The sequence below is a fragment of the Gorilla gorilla genome, chromosome 4 (assembly GCF_029281585.2).
Source record: "Gorilla gorilla gorilla isolate KB3781 chromosome 4, NHGRI_mGorGor1-v2.1_pri, whole genome shotgun sequence".
NCBI classification, from domain to species: domain Eukaryota; kingdom Metazoa; phylum Chordata; class Mammalia; order Primates; family Hominidae; genus Gorilla; species Gorilla gorilla.
This window is the reverse complement of record NC_073228.2, coordinates 182,621,675-182,641,701: the sequence shown is the minus strand read 5'-3', so window position 1 is coordinate 182,641,701 and position 20,027 is coordinate 182,621,675. Positions and strand designations below refer to the sequence as shown.

Genomic DNA, 20,027 nt, shown 5'->3' with positions numbered 1-20,027 from the left:
GTTTGTTATGGAAGAAAAAGAGGCGCTTTCCAAGAGAGCGGGATGAGTTGAGACTCTGATGGACTGGGAGAAAGGGAAAAATAACCTCTCTTGGTAAATGAGAAAGGAATGTAAGGCAGGAGTCACTGAGTGAAAGCTGCCTTTTTGTAAGTCCGCATTTAATTATTATTCTGTCACTGTTTAGGTCCCAGAATGAGAAAGTCCCTCTTTAGTGGATCCAGAGAATCTATTCATTAAACCTGGAGAAGAACATGAGGTTATAGTTTCTTTTTCTCCAAGGGATCCCAAAGTTTGGGAGGAAAGGTAACATAAATATGTTTATAATGACAAGGTTTTACTCATCTCTCAAAACAGCCACTCTCTTGGAGGTGCTTCAAAATCCACCATCTGAATGACAAAGTCCACCTCTTACTTTTGCTTATAGATGCTATGAATCTGTGTAAACTCTTTCATTTAGCTTCAGATTTTCTTTTTATTACTGAGAATCTCCTTTGAAACCAGCTGAATAGATATTAAGGAATCATTCTTTTTAAGTATATTCTGACAAAAGTAAATAATGAACAAAAATTTTGATTTTTCTCATTCACTTTTCTTATTCTCCCAGAAACTATTTGTTGATTTTGTCAGCTGTTGAGCTATATTTCTTCATTTCTTCTATAGGCCCATGAATTCTGGGCTTTCAAATCCTAAGTGAATATCAACTTAGAGCCAGAGTTCCCCTGTCAAGAGTACCAAGCTTTGCTTGTGTGACCCTTGCTTAAAGGGCACTCTCCTCTGAGACACACATGGCTTATCCCCCTACCTGGGTTACAGAACTCTTTCGTTTGCTTAGTGTGCTATTAGGATCTTAGGGAAGAATAGAAGAGTCCTGCCTGCACCAGTGTGAATGCCTGTGCCTGGAATGCTTGTCCTCAGCTTCCCTGGGCTGGCTCCTTCTGGGAAGCTTTCCTCCACTCTTCCCAGATTTCCCATGAATAGCATGCTTGTAGCACCATGGCCGCTCACACCCCCTGTGCAGATGGCATTGCGATCGTCTCTCTCTGGACCATTGCCTATATTCTTCTCTGGAGTACAAGCGCTAAGGGTGGGAATAACATTGTATCCTCAGCACCTAGGTAGGTCTTTTGGACACAGGCGATATAGAAAATAGTTGACAAAAGAATTGAATTCAGAATCTTCAACTCCGATTTCTGTCTCTGTTAGGATCTAAAAAATGTTTGTGCAGCCATCTGGACCTCAGTATGAAGTGGTGTTAAAAGGTGAAGTCCATTCTTCAGGAAGTAAACCTCTGCCACGTGGATCATGCTCAGACATCCTATTGAAGTTTGTCCAACAATTTCTTGCTTTGGAAGGTGTCCCTCTTGGTGGAACACAGTAAGTGTCAAAGATGGACAAATAGTCAATCCACTGTTTGTACATGTATTGGAGAAGATCCCAAATTAATGTTTGGAGGACAATTTTGTTGTAACAGACAGTGTTGAGGCTCAGTTGTACAGAACTGGAAAAGCCTTTAGATGTGCATGTGTCTAGATTCAGCCTTTGTTTAACATATATTCCAATCCTGATCCTGCCTTCGCCAGCTGCAAAGTACCTGACATGTGACCACAGCACAGGAGCTGCTGAAGAGGGAGTATTATCACCTCAAACTCACAGCCACCTGGTATTTTCAAGAGCCAGCCAAGAGAGAGATTTACAGAGAGCTGTGGAGAGAACATGCAGTCCATCCAGCATCTCATTCAGCTAAATTTCTCAGTCTGTCACCCCGTGGTTTTAGCAGACCCCGCAGAAGTGGTTTTGATGCTCTGGCCTTGGGTGTCACACTGTGCCCATACCAAATGGAGCACCTCAAAAGGAGCAGACCCTAAGGAATGGGATTTAGTATTTACTGTAAAATTAGGTTTTTGAGACTCCCCATATTATACAGATTCATCTCTAAAGGTCTCAACTTTCTCTTTTAATACAAGGCAGAGAGACATAGACCACAGCTTAAATAATTTAGTAGCTGCTGATTTTCCCCAAATTTGAATAAGACCCTTCTTTTAACAGACAAAATGTGGGTGAGATGGCAACGTAACTCACAAAAAACTGGTGCCTCTTCTTTTTTGAGGTGGTTATGGGCTTGTGGAACTCAGCTGGTCATACTCACCTTATAAGTGGATTGGAAGGTGTATGTGGGATCATCTTTATCCTCTGGGATGTATCCTCACCAAATTGGACTGTCTTCCATCTAACTGGGAAACTGTAAAGACTCATTATAGAAGCCATCTGCTTCCACCAGATGGCTATACCTTCTTCACAGGCAGCCACGATCAATGTTGAGCTGCAAGTTGAGGCCTTGGCCGAGCACACGGCTGCAGTTTTGAGTAATACACACCATACCCTTACCCTCCTGAGGACACCTCTCAGATTAGGCAGGTGGCCTTACCAAACCGCATGGCAAAGCCATTTTAACTGCAGCTCAAGAGGGAACTTGTGCTTTGATCAAAACCAAATGTTGCAGCATGTTTGAGACTACTCACATAATATTACCCAGGCTAAGAAAGCTTTAGACACTCATATCTCTGCCATTGATGCACTGTCAGTCAACTCCATATCGGCTTGGTCCTGACAACTGCCCAGTCTTTGGAAAGCCTTCCTGCTAGTTTACCTGGGATAATTTTACTTATTTTGCTTTGATGTTGTTGAGTATATGATGGTTGTACTCTTTGTATAGGAACACAAGATAAACTTACTCGATACTTTCTTAAATTGGACACTTATTAATCTTCCAGGTTTCACCTTTTGCTGGAACTCAGAGCTACAAATGATGCTTAATGTACCAACGCCTTCTGACTGAGCTCCTCTCTGCCCTGAATACAAGAGACCCTAATAGTTATGTGGAAATATCATCGCCCCGTTCAGCATGAAGAAGTTACAAAAGACGGACCTTCATCCTTCTGCAACCCTTAGGATTAAGGGTCCTCTTGTAAAAGGGAGGGGAAATATGTAAGAAGCATTCAAACCAGAGCGACTCCATTTTGAACAAGGGCTAAGAAAAATGAAGCTGGGTCCTGTTGGGCTGCATGCCCAGGAGGTTAAGCATTCTTAGCCTCAAGATGTTTACAATTGAGGGAACAGATTAATAATGTTTCCTAAACAGACTCAGGACTTAACAGACTCAGGAACGTCTTGATACTTTGAGAACAAAAGCACTTCTAGTTTTAAATACGCATTGTACCTAGGATGGATGCTTTTCTTACTTTTGGAAATGCCCTACCCTGTCTATGGAGTCACTATTCATTCCCTCCTTTATTAAAGTTGCTTCTATTTTGCACTGTGGACTTGCTCCAAATTCTTCCTTGCATGAGATCCAAGAACCCTCTCTTGGGGTCTGAGTTCGGACCCCTTTCTGGTAACAGGTGGATCTACCATTCTGGGGTCTGGAGGATGGTAGCCCTCTTCTTACAGCTCCACTAGGCAGTGCCCCAGTGGGGACTTTATATGGAGGCTCTAACCCCACGTCTCCCCACCACACCATCCTAGTTAGAGGTTCTCTGGGTTTTGTATAAATTTTCTGAAATCTAAGCAGAGGTTCCTAAGCCTCACTGTACACCTGCAGGCTTAACACCATGTGGAAGTTGCCAAGGCTTACACTTTGCACCCTCGGAAGCAGCAGCCCAAGTTGTACCTTGGCCACTGTTAGCCATGGCTGGAGCTGGAGTGGCCAAAGTGCGGGGCATCATGTATTGAGGCTGCACAGAGCAGGAGGGCCCTGAGCCTGGTCCATAAGGCCTTTCAGTCTTCCTGGGCCTCCAGGCCTGTGATGAGAGAGACTGTCATGGAGGTCTCTGAAATGCTTCTGAGGCTGTTTTTTCATTGTCTTGTCAATTAGCAATTGACTCCTTTTTACTTGGGCAAATTTCTGCAACTTGCTTTTAATACCTCCCCCTGAAAATGGATTTTTCTTATCTACTGCATGGCCAGACTGCAAAGTTTTCAAATGTTGGAGCTCTGCTTCTCTTTCAAATATAAGTTTCAGTTGCAAGTCATTTCTTTACTCAGGCATATGAGCATAGGCTTTTAGAAGCAGTTAGGTCAAATCTTGAATGCTTTGCTGCTTAGAAATTTCTTCCACAAGATACCCTAAATCACCTCTCTCAAGTTCAATGTTCCACTGATTCTTAGAGCAGGAGCACAATGCCGCCAGTCTCTTTGTTGAAGCATATGAGAGTGACCTTTACTCCAGTTCCCAATAAGGTTTTTATCTCCATATGAAACCTACTCAGCCTGGACTTCATTGTCCATATCACTAATCTGCATTTTGGTCACAACTATTTAACAAGTCTCTAGGAAGTTCAAATTTTTCCCTAATCTTCCTGTCTCCTGAGCCTTCCAAACCCTCACAGCCTCAGATGATTACCAGTTCCAAAGCTGCTTCCATATTTTAAGGTATCTTCAAAACAGTGTCCCACTCTGGGTACCAATTTTTGGTACTAGTTCATTCTTGCATTGTTATAAAGAAATGCCTGAGACTGGTTAATTTCCAAAGAAAAGAGGTTTAATTGGCTCATGGTTCCATAGGTTGTACAGGAAGCATGGCAGCATCTGCTCAGCTTCAATTATGGTGGAAGGCGAAGGGGAAACTGGCACATCACATGGCTGGAGCAGGAGGGGTGGGGGTAGGCACTACACACTTTCAAACATGATCTCATGATAACTTGCTATTGCCACAGAAACACCAAGGGGGATGGTGTTAAACCATGAGAAACTGCCCCCATGACCCAATCACCTCCCAAGAGGCCCCATCTCCAACACTGGGGATTATAGTTGAACATGAGATTTGGGTAGAGATAGAGTTCCAAACCGTATGACTCCATGAGCATTAAATATATGCAGAAAAAAGCATTAGACAGATTCAACATCTATTAGTGATGAAAACTATCAACAAATTAGGTATATAAAGAATGTGCAACTACACAATAAAAGCCACATATGACAGAGCCACAGCTAGCATCATCATCAACAGAGAAAGAAGATCCAGAACAAGACAAGGATGCCCTCTCACCACTTCAATTCAGTATAGTACTGGAGGTGTTAGAACAACTAGGCAGCAGAAACAAAAGACATCCAAATTGGAAAGAAAAACGTTGAGTTGTCCATTTGCAGATGACATGATTTTTTTTTTCTTGAGACAGTCTGTGTCACCCAGACTGGAATGCAGTGGCATGATCATGGCTTACTGCAGCCCCCACCTCCCTGCCTCAAGTGATCCTCCTGCCTCAACCTCCCGAGTAGCTGGAACTAAAGGCATATGCCACCACACACGGCTTTAAATTTTTTTTTTTTTAAGACGTTGTCCATGTTGCCCCGGCTGGTCTCAAACTCCTGAGCTCAAGCTCCATGACATTGATCTGGGCAATGACATTTTGGATTTTACCCTAAAAGCACAGACAACAAAAGCAAAAATAGACAAATGAGATGACAGCAAAGTGAGAAGCTTCTGCACAGCAAAGGATACAGTGAACAGAGTGGAGAGAAAACCTACAGGATGGGAGAAAATATTTGCAAACCACACATCTAACAAGGGGCTACTATCCAAAAAATATACAGAATTCAGACAACTCAATAGCAAGAAACAAAGAAATTGGAGGCTGGGCGTGGTGGCTCAAGCCTGTAATCCCAGCACTTTGGGAGGCCGAGGTGGGTGGATCACGAGGTCGAGAGATCGAGACCATCCTGGCTAACGTGATGAAATCCCATCCTACTAAAACAACAAAAATTAGCTGGGTGTGATGGTGGGCACATGTAGTCCCAGGTACTTGGGAGGCTGAGGCAGGAGAAATGCTTGAACCCGGGAGGCAGAGTTTGCAGTGAGCCGAGATTGCACCACTGCACTCCAGCCTGGCAACAGAGCAAGACTCCGTCTCAAAAACAAACAAACAAACAAATAAGCAAAAAACAACTGAAAATGGGCAAAGGACTTGAATAGTCATTTCTCAAAAGAAGACATACAAATGACCAACTGGTGTCTGAAAAAAATGCTCAAAATCACTAATCAGGGAAATGCAAATCAAAACCACAAGATATTTCCTCACATCTTTCAGAATGACTGTTACCAAAAACACAAGAGATAAGTGTTGGTGAGGCTGTGGAGAAAAGGGCACTTTGCACATTTTTGGGAATGTGATTGGTACAGCCATTATGGAATACAGTATGGAGGTTCCTCAGAAAATTAAAAATAGAACTACCATGTGATCCAGCAATTTAATTCTGGGTATATATCCAAAAGAAATGAAATTGGTACTTCTGCACTCCCATGTTCATTTCACCATTATTCACTATAGCCAAGATATGGAATCTTGGCTAAGTGCTTAAGTGCCCATCAACGGATGAATGGATTAAAAATGTGGTAAATATACACAGTGGAGTACTATTCAGCCATAAAATGAGGGAAATCCTGTCATTTGTGACAACATGGATGAACCTGTGAGCCGTTACGCTAAGTGAAATAAGCCAGATGCACAAAGACAAATACCACATATTCTCACTTATATGTGGAAGCTAAAATGATAGAACTTAAAGAAACAGAGAGTAGAATTATGGTGACCAGAGGCTGGGGTGGCTGAGATTGGGGAGGGCAGCATATACATTAATCAAAAGATATAAAATTTCAGTTGGATAGAAGGAATAAATTTAGTAGATCTAACCTACTACACGGTGAATTACACTTAATCACTTATTATACTCTTAAGAAATGCTTAGAGAGTAGGTGTTAAGTGTTTCAATCACAAAAATGATCAAAGTGAGTGATAATACATATGTTAATTAGCTAGATGTAGTCATTCCACAATGTATATATGCTTCAAAACATCATGTTCTACACGGTAAATACATACAACTTAAATCTTTTTTAGCATTAAAAAGAAAGGAATATTTCCTTATTTTTCTTCCCAGCCTACTGAAAGATGGGATGGGTAACAATCTGAGTTGTTAAAAAAAGCTCCATTATATAAATAGGACACCAAATGTTTGCCTTGCCTTTCCTCTCAGCCTTGGGCCATAGGAAGCCAGTTAGTAACAGTCTATCCTGAGTTCCTGATGTAGGGAGATTAAAATATTTCATAATCTTTCAAGTTTCATCAGAATTCATTTTCTAAATTTTAGTTTAGGTTAAAATTCTTCCATAAAGATTAAAGACCCTAAAGAAATCAAGCCCCATGCTTTTATTTTACACAATGTAGCATTTTGATGAAATTTCCTGTACAATAAATGTCATGGTATATGGGTAGGTGATTGGATGGTTTCAATGATCACTATTAACTGTTATTCACCAAGTCCTACTAATATTTCCTTTATGTTTAATGCATTTAAAGAAAAATAACTTTGTTCTGAGCAGAAGACAGTTAGCTTTGCTTCACTACTTAAAATTAAGCTGCATCATTTTTACCTATGTAGATTTTGTACACTGTGTTCAGACATAGGACCATATAAAATTATATCTGAGCCATTATATAAAGTAAGACATTATTGTTCATCTAATAGAAATCTCTAATAGAAAATAACAGAAACATATTGTTGGATTATACATATCTCCTAGAAAATGCCTATACCACTATATTCTGAATGAGCTAAAATAATAAAGATTCATAACTCTATATAAGGTCCAGATAGTCTTGTTTTGACTTCCTAATTTATTTGCTTTCATATTCCTTGATTTTATTGCTCTTTGCATATACCCTGGAATAAGTACAGTATATTTCATTTTGATTTTTAAAGAGAAGCTTATACTTTTTGTGCTATAAAATCCAGTAACGTCCCAGTTTCCAAGCTATGACATTTTTATGAGTAATTTTTGATATTTAATCAGATTTGACATTTGAGAGTTTAATTTTATGAGCATGGAAGTGACAGAAATCATATTATTTCTGATAGTAAATTCCTATAGACATTCCTTCAATGTTATTTATTAAATCTAAAAAGCACTTATTTAAAAATCTGAGACTAGGTGCAAGCATAGCTAAAATCTCTTATACAGTTATTAATATTTTATTAGAAAATGGTATGTTTGAAATAATACTATAATACATTATTTCATTGTATACATTAAAATTTAACTGTGTTTATTTGTCTTTTTTCTGCTATAGAACTTAACTCCAAGAAAAAGTATTTGTTTTCTTTTTTAAGTTCTGGAAATGCTTTAATTGGACCTTTAATGTTAAATATCCATTTCAGTGAACAGATTCCATAGTACTGGACATAATATAAATTTTTAAAAACTTAGTTTTTGGCCGGGTGCGGTGGCTCATGCCTGTAATCGAGCACTTTGGGAGGCCAAGGCGGGAGGATCATGAGGTCAGGAGATCGAGACCATCCTGGCTAACACGGTGAAACCCCGTCTCTAGTAAAAGCACAAAAAATGAGCTGGGCGTGGTGGCGGGCGCCTGTAGTCCCAGCTACTCGGGAGGCTGAGGCAGGAGAATGGCGTGAACCCAGGAGGTGGAGGTTGCAGTGAGCCGAGATTGAGCCACTGCACTCCAGCCTGGGCGACAGAGCGAGACTCCATCTCAAAAAAACAAAACAAAACAGAACAAAACAAAAAACTTACTTTTTAAAAATTTAACTTGTAAGTTCAGGGGCACATGTGCAGGTTTGTTATATAGGTAAACTGTGTCACGGGGGTTTGTTGTACAGATCATGTCATCACCCAGGGATTAAGCCTAGTACCCGTTAGTTATTTTTCCTGATCCTCTTCCTCCTCTCACCCTCCACCCTCTGATAAATTATTCCAATTTTATAAAGGATAAAATTTACCTGGTTTGAAAGTTTTGTGTTCAAGAGTTGTTTAGGACTTGTGTGCCTAACACAATAGTTACTTGTAGTGGGATTTTTAAGGAATCAGAGAGATTGATGGGGTTCAGGAGGATATTTATTAATTATTTAGGTGCACTGGCCCAGTCAGATTAATATTCAAAGGACTGGGATTGTAGATTTGAGCCATCGTGCCCGGCCCTAAACTTTTTAATCATGTAAGTTCTATGCTCTGTACAGTTCCTCCTGTTTGCACTTAATTTTACCTGCTTAGCCAAATGCCCAGTAGTCATTTTATCCTTTGGATGTCTCGGGTAATCTCTCACCTTCTTCCAATTCTTTTTTGTTCATTAACTTTTTTCCACAGGGTCTTTAAATATATATGTGGCTCTGCACTTAATCCTTCAGCTCCTCAGTCAACAAACTGTTCTTCAGTTCTTTTCCCTGTGACAAAATACATGCATTTCATATTTACAATCTGGCAAGTATAATTTCCTTTATACATTAGCCTATTTACAATTGATATTGTATAATCAAACTCCATTTAACACCATCTGATATTGAATTGCAGTAGTTTAAATGGGCAAACTTATTTGATCATATTAAATTTGAGTGCATATTTATTTTATGAAATTTGAACACTCCTTAAAATAGAGAATAATATCACATTTTAATTTGAAAACATCAATAGTTACTGAAAGCATTTTAACTATGAAAATATGTGTGTAACAGTTGCAAAGGCATGGAATCAATCTAAATGCCCATCGACGGTAGACTGGATAAATAAAACGTGGCACATATACACCATGAAATACCATGCAGCCATAAAAAAGAACTAGATCATGTTCTCTGCAGGAACATGGATGGAGCTGGAGGTCATTATCCTTAGCAAACTAACATAGGAACAGAAAACCAAATACTGCATGTTCTCATTTACAAGTGGGAACTAAATGATGAGAATATATGAACACATAGAGGGGAACGACACACACTGGGGCCTATCAGAGAGTGGAGGGTGGGAGGAGGGAGAGGAGCAGGAAAAATAACTGTTGGGTACTAGGCTTAGTATCTGGGTGACAAAATAATCTGTACAACAAACCCCTGTGACATGATTTCACCTGTGTAACAAACCTGCACATGTGCCCCTGAACTTAAGATGAAAGTTAAAATAAATAAATAGGCCGGGCGCAGTGGCTCACATCTGTAATCCCAGCACTTTGGGAGGCCAAGGTGGATGGATCACGAGGTCAGGAGATCGAGACCATCCTGGCTAACACGGTGAAACCCCGTCTCTACTAAACATACAAAAAATTAGCCGGGCGTGGTGGCACACGCCTGTAGTCCCAGCTACTCGGGAGGCTGAGGCAGGAGAATGGCGTGAACCTAGGAGGCGGAGCTTGCAGTGAGCCAAGATTGTGCCACTGCACTCCACCCTGGGCGACAGAGTGAGACTCCGTCTCAAAAAATAAATAAATTAATTAATTAATTAAATTAAATAAAAAATAAATAAATAAAAGAAAGTCTGAATAAACTAAAACGTGTATAAACAGCCTCCCAAAGTGCTGGGATTCCAGGCATGAGCCACCATGCCCGGCCAGCTAGCATAATATTTTTACATAATTTTTTGCTGGTAGAATTTTCACATGGCATTATGACAGTAGCACTTTCCTTGTGTAGGTATTTAAGATTGTGTGCTGAAAAATTAATAGCATAAACATACTTTAAATTAGATAGAGATGACTAAGGGGTGTCAAGAAAGGGAGGCAGAGCCCGGGGTGCAGGCCCTCTTCTCCTTGGGGACAAAGAGAAGTCAGGGCCAGGCCTCCTGGGCAGTTGCAGGCTGGCACGTCTGCCTTGCACCCCACCTGGCCCCAAATTCCCCTTGTGGGACCTCAGGAGGGGCCCCATTTCTACTCTGCTGGATGAGGAGTTCTTTCCTGCTGCCTGATGTTCTGGATCCTGAGCCCACACCCAGGCCCTGGCAGGGCTGAGTCTCCTCTCCCTGCAGCCTCCAAGGCCAGCAGGCCCCAGGCTTCAACTCTGTCCTCTACTGGACGACCCTCTGGTCAGGTTCCTGGACGTGCACGTGGGAAAAGATATACACCCATGGGCATGTGTGTCCACATATGTGGAGACAGGTGTGTGCATGTGTGCAAGCGCGCAGGGTGCACCCATGTAAGATCCCCTACAGACGTTTTTCTCAGGAGAAGGCTGTATCCCCCCATGGTGTCAGGTCTCCACTCAAGCTCCCCAAGGGTGGGGTGGAGAGACAGGGGAGAAGTGGTTCGGATTCTGGGAACTGCCATCTCAGATGGGCCTCGAGGCCATCACAGAGCTGAGCTAGACATTCAGCTTGTGCACGTCAGCCAAGGTCTGGCCAGAGTGGTCCCTGGGAAGTGTGGGGAGGGGGCTATTCAGACCCACCCGCTCACCTCTTCATTCTCCTGGAAGACAGTCACAGGAGCTTGTTTGCCACCAAAAGTTCCACGCACCCCTCGCCCCCAGCCTCTCCCTCCTTATCAGTTCCCTTCCCTGGGTATAGGCGTGAGGGTGCAGCCTGGGTATCTGCTAGCCACAGAGATGGGACCCGTCTGCACCCTGGGGAGCTCCCTGTGGCCAACTGCAGGTTTGTCAGCCCCTGACGAGGGTGGGTGGCAGGCAGCACCTGGTCCCTTGGTCCAGGTTAGCTCTCCTGGGCTGGCTGCCCCTGCTCCCAGGCTCCCCCCACCACCTCCCCCTCAGCAGGCCGGCTCTGGACATAGTGGTTGGCTGAGTCTGAGCCAGACCCTGTCTTGGCAGCTCTCCATCCTGCCTGCGAGGGCGACTTCACTTTGACTTCAAATCTGCAGAGTGATGTGCAGATTGCAGATTCAGCCCTGAGCCCCACCAGGTTCCAGGTTCCTGGTTTCTGGACGTGCACGTGGGACGCAGCAAGGACAGGAGCAGCTGGCCCGGGGGCACCCCAGGCTCAGGTTCCCAGGCCCTCCCACCCCAAGGCCGCATGGGCTTCCCTTCCTCCATCCCTCTGTGCCTAGATGCAGGCCGGACCTCAAGAGGCAGCTAGGGGATGGGGAGAGAACAGAGGACTTTCCCCACAAAGGCCCAAAACCCACTTCCAACCTCAGCCCACAACCCCCCAGCGCAGGCCCCCGGCTTCTCCTTGTGAGGTGAATATGTTCATGGCCATCATTTATTTGGGGGAAACTAGAGTCTTTGGGGCTCCAGTTCCTCTCTGCCGCCCGCTCTCCTCTGCCGCCCGCTCCCCTCTGCCGCCCGCTCCCCTCTGCCGCCCGCTCCCCTCTGCCGCCCGCTCCCCTCTGCCGCCCGCTCCCCTCTGCCGCCCGCTCCCCTCTGCCGCCCGCTCTCCTCTGCCGCCCGTCCCACATCCTAAGAGTGCGCCTGTGTAGAGGGGGGGAAGGGCGCCCACCCTTACAGCTCCCCCCGTGAGGCTGAAAGGTGCCCAATTCTCCCACAGACCCGATGTACACAGCTTCCTTGAATAAACAGAGAAATCGATCCTGTTACTCTTAAAGAAAGTTACATTTGTTTCATCTGAGGTCCCTGAAACTTACCAGCCCAGGACCTGGCAGTGAGAAGCCAGCCCCTCAGCCCCTGTGATTGTCTAAGCCACCACCTGCTGCCGGGTGACCAATTCCTCTTCCTCGCCCCTCCCCAATTCCTGTTTTTCCACACATGGTTACATGTCTTCCTGGCTAGCCCTGCAGGACCCCCAGCCTATCCACTAACCTGGATGTTGAGAAAGGGCTCTCTTGGCCCCCTTCCCTGCCCAGCTCTTTCCGTCCTCCTGCCTCTGCCCGGTCCCCACCCCTTCCGCAGAGACCCAGCTCCACAGGGCCTGGGCCTCTGAAAAATCGCGGGGGTGGGGGGTGATGCGCTCTACCAGGGGAACCTGGGGAGGCGGGGCGGTGCTCCAAGTCCCCTTGGTCGCACCCCCAGCCATTCCCGATCTTGCATACCCGCGAGGCTTCCCTGCCCTCTCTGTGCAGCCAAAAGAGGTAAATGCACGACTTGCAAGCTGGCGCACCAGGTGAAAAGAGCGGCTGCGCCTGCAGAGGTACGGGGACCCAGGCTACTGGTGGCCTTTCCAGCATGAGGTTTCGATCCTACCCGCGTCCTGCACCCTACTCCTGCTGGCACCCCGCTCCTACCAACGCCCTGCCCTGCCCGGTCCTAACCGCGCCCCGCCCCACCGGCACCCTGCTCCTACCGCTCTGCTCTACCCACACCCGGCCCTGCCAGCACCACATCTTACCCGCCCCCGCCCCACAATCACCCTGCCCCTACCGCACTCCGTCGCATCCTCCCACGCGCCTCCAGGACCCCGATCCTACCCGCACCCCGCGCCTACACGCTTCTCCCCACCAGTACCCCGCCGTGCCGTGCCCCATCAGCATCCTGCTCCACCCGGACCCCGCTTCTACCTGGGCCCTGCGTCATCAGCACTCAGTTCCTACCCACACTCACCTCCTTCCTGGGCCTGGCCCAGCTGTCATCCTGCTCCTACCCACACCCCGCTCCTACCTGCGTCCAGCCCCGGAGCACCTAGCTCCTACATGGACCTTTCTCCTACCTGCTGCCCTGCCCGGCAGCACCACATCCTACAGGCGCCCCAATCCGCCAGCACCCAACTGCTACCAGTCCTACAGCACCCCATCCTACACATGCTCGCCCCGCCAGAACCCCAGTCTTACCCGCACTCCACTCCTACCCATGCCGTGCCCCGCCAGCACCCTGCTTCTACCTGCGTTCTGCTCCTTCCAGTGCCGTGCCCTGCCAGCACCCCATCCTACACATGCCTAGCCCAGCAATCACCCTACTCCTACTTGAACCCGGCTCCTACTCGCACCCCACTGCTACACATGCCCCACCACTCCAGCGCCAGCCCCTACCTGAACCCTGCTCCTACCCACACCCTGCCCTACCAGTACCCCATACCACCCATGCCCCACCCCACCAGCACCCCAATATTACCCACACCTAGCTCCTACCTGCAACCTGCTCCTATCTGTGCCCCACCCCACCAGCACCCGACTCCTAGGAGCACCCTGCTCTGACTCGCCCCCCACACCTACCCCCACCCCTGCCCCACCAGCACCCCACTCCTACTGGAGCCCATCCGCACTGCACCCTGGTCCTGCCTGCACCATGATCCTACCCCTGCCCAGCTCCTGCCCGCTTGATGTCTTCAGACTATTAACGTTTAGACAACCACACAATCCATTAGATCCATTCAAAATGTTTATTGATAAACTAAGTAATTTATGACGTGAAAGTCACACACAACATGTTGCAGGAAACTGAGGACTGGAGAGACTGGTATGAGAGTACAGGAGGATTGTTTATTTTAGGTACACATTGGCTCAGTGGATTCGCATCCAAAAAGCTGAGCATTAAACAAAGACAGAGCGGGGTTTTTGTAAGTGGACTTACAATAAATAAAACAAAAGCAGCTAATCATATGACAGGTCACATAATCTAGAGCATAGCACAACTTGTGGCCTTGCATAGCCAGTGGCCTTGTAGCTGCATTGAAAGAAAAACAGGAACTAGCTAAATACGGACATTTGTAAAACATAATCATGCTTAAGAAGGCTGGGGAAAGAGTAACAGTAAAATAAATTGTCTTTTTCTTTTTTTTCCTTCATCCTTGCTCTGGAAGAGGGGGTGTCTGGAGCCCATTCCTTTGGCCTTGGCTTCTCAAACAGCCTTATCTAATAACTGTCCTTGAAGTGAGCTGCTAAGCAGAGGAAAACTTGTTCTTTTCTTTTTAACCCTTGCCTTGCCTGTTACTTTTCTTGGAGTGAATAATTGCATATTTATTTTTAAATTTCTGCCTCACACAAACAAAATATGCTGGAATTTAATTTAAAATTAAAGAAAGAGATCTAGGAAATAAGTCACCAAATTCTCAAAAATACATTTATTAGAGTAACATGTAATTTTTAAAAGTAGTTTTAGACAAAATGTAGTTTTAGACAAATCAAGACAATTGTATTTATGGCACATGAAATTCCGTAGTCTTGTGCATAACACTTTACAATGAGAACTTTTGGTAACCAGGACACATTATTTTCTATGTTCATTTTTTTGACACATAGATTTATGTTTCCCTCCTAGACTTTCTTACAAAAATGCCTGTTTGGGATTCCTCAGAGTACAGACAAAAAGGAAGGCTTGATCAGCATGTGGTGGATCTGAAGATTCAAAGAGGTGCCACAGCTCAAAAGTAGACATTTTGGCAAATGTGAAGAAGTGAGATTCAATGAAGATGATAAGAAATGAAAGGTGTTCCCAAAAGTGAGTATGTGCAGCTATGCTTGTCACACAAAGTAGGCTTTAAGTCAAAAAAGCACAAAATAGAAAATAAAGGTCATTATAAAACGATAAAGAGATCAATTCAGCAAGAAGGTAGGACAGTTGTCAATGTAAACACACCTGACACAGGAGCCCCAGTTATTAAAGTAAGAGTTATTCGAGCAACAGACAGAGACAGACAATAATAGCTGGGGACTCCAACACCCACTTTCAGCAACAGACACACCCTCTAGGCAGAAAAGTAACAAAGACCAGACTGACTCCAAGAGAAGTCAAAGGGACCTCACAGGTAATTACAGAACATTTCACCCACCAACTGCAGAACGTGCATTCTTCTCATCAGCTCACAAAACGTTCTCCAGGATAGACCACATTTTAGGCCACAAAACAAATCTCAAAAAAGCATTTAAAAAATGAAAATCATAGCAAGTATCTTCTCAGACCAAAGAGAAACGTTGGAAACTCTCCAGGTACATGGTATATAAATAATGGTAATGGTCAGTGAAAAAATCAAAAGGACAAAAACATTTCTTGGAAAAAAAAGGAAACAAGGGAGAAAAAATGCATATAGTAGGTGTTTTTGAAGTAAAAAATGCAGAACAATAAAATTCAAAGATACAATGAAAGAAACATTTTCTGAACTAAAAATTGATTTGAATATGTTTTCTTTCATTGGTAACAAAATGACTGGCAGGGAAAGGTGACGTCCCTGATTAGATAACTTTTTTTTTTGAGACGGAGTCTTACTCTGCCACCCAAGCAATTCTCCTACCTCAGCCTCCCGAGTAGCTGGGATTACAGTCATGCGCCACCACGCCCAGCTAATTTGCTGTATTTTTAGTAGAGATGGGGTTTCACCATGTTGGCCAGGCTGGTCTCAAACTCCTGACCTCAGGTGATCCACCCACCTCGGACTCCCAAAGTGCTGGGATTATAGGTCTGAGCCACCACACCCAGCCAATTAGATAGGCTTTTAAAGCCGCAGCGGAAGGGACAGCAATGTCTGTAACCAGTGGCCAGTATTAAACTCCTGGGTTGTTTTGGGAGGAGTCACTACAACTACAGCCCAACTACATTTATTATGCCAGATAACACAGTGCTGGGGGGACATACTGGAGTTGACAAGATCCCCTGGGGGCACAAGTGGCAATGGCTGTGCACCAGTGGCTGGACATTCCTGAAAAATGAAATAAACATAAACTGTGGTCACCCAAGAAGATGTAGAATTAATGTACCAAAAAGCATTGATGAACATGGTCTGGCTCAACAGGAAAGCTGCAGGAATCATGTACACATTCAATGCCCACGCAGCCATTGTTATCACTGGTTTCAGGGTTTGGGAACAGGTACAGAATATGACCAGGCAGCAGAGGTGCTCTCTTTTTAAAAGTGCTTTCATGGGCAGGCATGCTGGCTCATGCCTGTAATCCCAGCACTATGGGAGGCCGAGGCAGGCAGATCACCGGAGGTTGTGAGTTCGAGACCAGCCTGACCAACATGGAGAAACTCTGTCTCTACTAAAAATACAGAAAATTAGCCAGGCGTGGTGGCATATGCCTGTAATCCCAGGTACTCGGGAGGCTGAAGTAGGAGAATCGCTTGAACCCGGGAGGCGGAGGTTGCGGTGAGCAGAGATGGTGCCATTGCACTCCAGCCTGGGCAACAAGAGCGAAACTCAGTCTCAAAATAAAAAATAAAATAAAAGTGCTTTCACATATGACAGGCATTACCAATAGTAGTGTCAAATAGCAGTTGGTGTCTTTTCATTTTATGTATGTTTATCATATAAGTCTGATCTTTTTTTAGTGTCTTGAATGGTTTTCTGGAAAGACAGTATTGGCAAGTGGCACAGGATGGTATCCCAGTTGTAAGAGGGTTGCATGATTCCTTTGTCTTTGATTTGAAAAGCCTGGTCTTGGACGGGGCTCGGTGGCTCAAGCCTATAATCCCAGCACTTTGGGAGCCCCAGGTGGGTGGATCACGAGGTCAAGAGATCGAGACCATCCTGGCCAACATGGTGAAACCCCGTCTCTACTAAAAATACAAAAAAATTAGCCGGGTATGGTGGCGGGCGCCTGTAGTCCCAGTGACTCGGGAGGCTGGGGCAGGAGAATCACTTGAACCCGGGGGGCAGAGGTTGCAGTGAGCCAGGATTGCGCCACTGCACCCCAGCCTGGTGAGAGAGTGAGACTTGGCCAACATGGTGAAACCCCGTCTCTACTAAAAATACAAAAAAATTAGCCGGGTATGGTGGCGGGCGCCTGTAGTCCCAGTGACTCGGGAGGCTGGGGCAGGAGAATCACTTGAACCCGGGGGGCAGAGGTTGCAGTGAGCCGAGATTGCGCCACTGCACCCCAGCCTGGTGAGAGAGTGAGACTCCATCTCAAAAAAAAGAAAAGAAAAGCCTAGTTTTGGCACTCAAGAGCATCTCACACCCAGGACATTTTCTAGTACTGCATTCTGTTCAATACAGTAAGTGCTTCACTGCATAAAAAACACTGTGAAGACCAAAAGAAATCTTATCTTTTTGTAGCCTTCCTGATATTTACAGTAATACTATTACCTGTTTATTGACAGGATAAACGAGATATTTGCAATGTGATGTAATTAGGTTTTTTTTTAGGCCAAGTTTTGCTCTTGTTGCCCAGGCCAGAGTGCAGTGGCAGAATCTCAGCTCACTGCAACCTCTGCCTCCCGGGTTCAAGCGATTCTCCTGCCTCAGCCTCCCTAAGGAGCTGGGACTACAGGCACCTGCCACCATGCCCGGCTAATTTTTATAGTGACAGGTTTTCGCCGTGTTCGGCAGGCTGGTCTCCAACTCCTGACCTCAGTTGATCTGCCTATCTTGGCCTCCCAAAGTGCTGGAATTACAGGCATGAGCCACCGCGCCCAGCTGAAATTAGATGTTTTTTAGTGTAACAAGGAATTGCCTTCCAAAATGAAGTTCATGTATTATGCTCATTTGCAATATATAATTAACTGTGCAAAATGATTTTTAAATATAGTCAATAACAAAGATTGTTCTGTATATGGTAGTGTTTAATACCTTTTTTTTTTTTTTTTTTCCCTGAGACAGAGTCTCACTTGTAGCCCAGGCTGGAGTGCAATAGCATGATCTCGGCTCACTGCAACCTCCTCCTCCTGGGTTCGAGAAATTATTCTGCCTCAGCCTCCCAGGTAGCTGGGACTACAGGCATGTGTCACCACACCCAGCTAATTTTTTATTTTTAGTAGAGACGGAGTTTCACCATGTTGGCCATGCTGGTCTTGAACTCCTGACCTCAGGTGATTCTCCTATCTTGGCCTCCCAAAGTGCTGGAATTACAGGAATGAGCCACTGCATCCGGCCAATACATTTTTTAAAATCTTGTATATTGATTTCAGGCCTGTTTTCTTAACAGTAGCAGCTATTTCGCCTAATTCTGAGCAGTGTTTTGTTCTCTGGGCCAGTAGGATTTTATGCATGCTTTTTGTGATCCGTGTTCAAAATCTGGATTGCCAACATTGCAGCTCCAATGTAAGCTTGTTATTCAAATAAATATTTAATTTTTAAACTTGCTCCTGTATGGCTGGGTGCAATGGCTCATGCCTGTAATCCCAGCATTTTGGGAGGCTGAGGTGGGTGGATCACCTGAGGTCAGGAGTTCGAGACCAGCCTGGTCAACATGGTGAAACCTTGTCTCTATAGGTTCAAGCGATTCTCCTGCCTCAGCCTCCCATGTAGCTGGGATTACAGGTGCCAGCCACCACACCTGGCTAACTTTTTGTATTTTCAGTAAAGACGGGGTTTCACCATGTTGGCCAGGCAAACTCTTGACCTCAGGTGATCCACCCTCCTCGGCCTCCCAAAGTGCTGAAATTACAGGTGTGAGCCACTGCTCCCAGCTGGGATACACATATTTAAAGTTGTTACCAAACTTCAAGGATCAAAGAAAGATTCCTAAGGAGGGTACATCCGAGAAAAGAAAAAGTTCTGTTCAAATAAATATTTTTCTGAGAGTTTTCCATAGCAATGTTTAATGCTAGAAAAAATGGAATAATATGACACATATGTGTGTATACTGTACATATAACTAAAGACATATACAATGGTCTGAAATTACAATGCACAAAGCCAATAGCATTAGTTACTTCTGAAAACTGTACTGGAATTGAAAAGAAGACATTGGTCTCGTGTACAATTTTAATTTTTTAAACAGAGTATGAAACAATGTTAATAATCACCACCGCAACAATGAGAACAATGCTGAAGCAACCTCTTCCAAGTTATCAGGACAAGACCATGTGATCCAAACAGGTATGTTCAAGTTGTTTTTTAAGTAGAAGGAAGCAAACCTCATTTTCAAATATACAAGGATAGACCCATCTCATGAAATAATTTTGATAAGCAAGAAATGACTGGAGAAGCCATGACTTTTAAAAAATTGATAGTAAGCAACCAATCCATTATAAAATTGTTAGACGATTATAAAAATGCTTATAGAATTACATGCTGTAATTCCTCAAGGAGGAATATGGTGGGTGAGTTCTTATATATGTAACATTGATAAATGTGAATGATGTCTTACAATTTAAATTATGCCAAAAGAAGTAATGTGTTTTTCATGGTGTTATCAGATTAGATTCTTCCAGAAAGGTTGAAGGATCTTTTGGAAAGATTCGAACATTAAACAAACCAGAGAATAAGGTAATAGATAGCCATTGTAGGTTCCTGGATGGTATGGCAGATTATATTACTCTCAAGAAGCATTTGTTCCCTCCCCAACCCCAACGCCGCCTGCATGTACTACCCCATTTCATTAATGTTGGACTTGACCAGGTGACTTTCTTTGCTCAATGTAGCATTAGCAGACTTGGTTCTGCCATTACTGTTACAAGAATAACGGAAAGCTGACCATTCTTCT

The 20,027-nt window shown here is 44.5% G+C and overlaps 3 long non-coding RNA genes across 7 annotated transcripts in view; 2 read left to right on the top strand and 1 right to left on the bottom strand.

The window, feature by feature from the left end:
- The window catches only part of LOC101137455 (uncharacterized), a 29,945-nt gene extending 26,627 nt beyond the window's left edge, over nucleotides 1-3,318 (top strand). Inside the window, exons 10-12 of one of the 3 annotated variants that reach the window (XR_010134022.1) lie at nucleotides 185-303; nucleotides 1,204-1,374; nucleotides 2,772-3,312. This is a non-coding gene — a long non-coding RNA (uncharacterized lncRNA). Of the gene's footprint in view, nucleotides 1-184; nucleotides 304-1,203; nucleotides 1,375-2,771 lie in introns of all 3 variants that reach the window. The other 2 variants (XR_008679635.2, XR_010134021.1) reach the window with 2 other exon arrangements.
- A 1,200-nt stretch (nucleotides 3,319-4,518) lies between these two features.
- On the bottom strand, nucleotides 4,519-12,658 carry LOC129533421 (uncharacterized). Of its 3 annotated transcripts, none has more exons than XR_010134025.1 (3): nucleotides 12,360-12,505; nucleotides 9,054-9,231; nucleotides 4,519-5,417 (listed from the first exon to the last, which is right to left on the bottom strand). It is a non-coding gene; the product is annotated as an uncharacterized lncRNA (long non-coding RNA). The 3 variants fall into 3 exon arrangements; XR_010134024.1 differs by lacking the exon at nucleotides 12,360-12,505 and adding an exon at nucleotides 12,535-12,658 and having other exon boundaries at nucleotides 4,550-5,417; XR_008679647.2 differs by lacking the exon at nucleotides 12,360-12,505 and adding an exon at nucleotides 11,220-11,291 and having other exon boundaries at nucleotides 4,550-5,417.
- LOC129533422 (uncharacterized) lies at nucleotides 12,509-19,420 on the top strand. Its single transcript, XR_008679648.2, has 3 exons — nucleotides 12,509-12,862; nucleotides 14,926-15,105; nucleotides 19,323-19,420. It is a non-coding gene; the product is annotated as an uncharacterized lncRNA (long non-coding RNA).
- The last annotated feature ends 607 nt before the right edge of the window (nucleotides 19,421-20,027 follow it).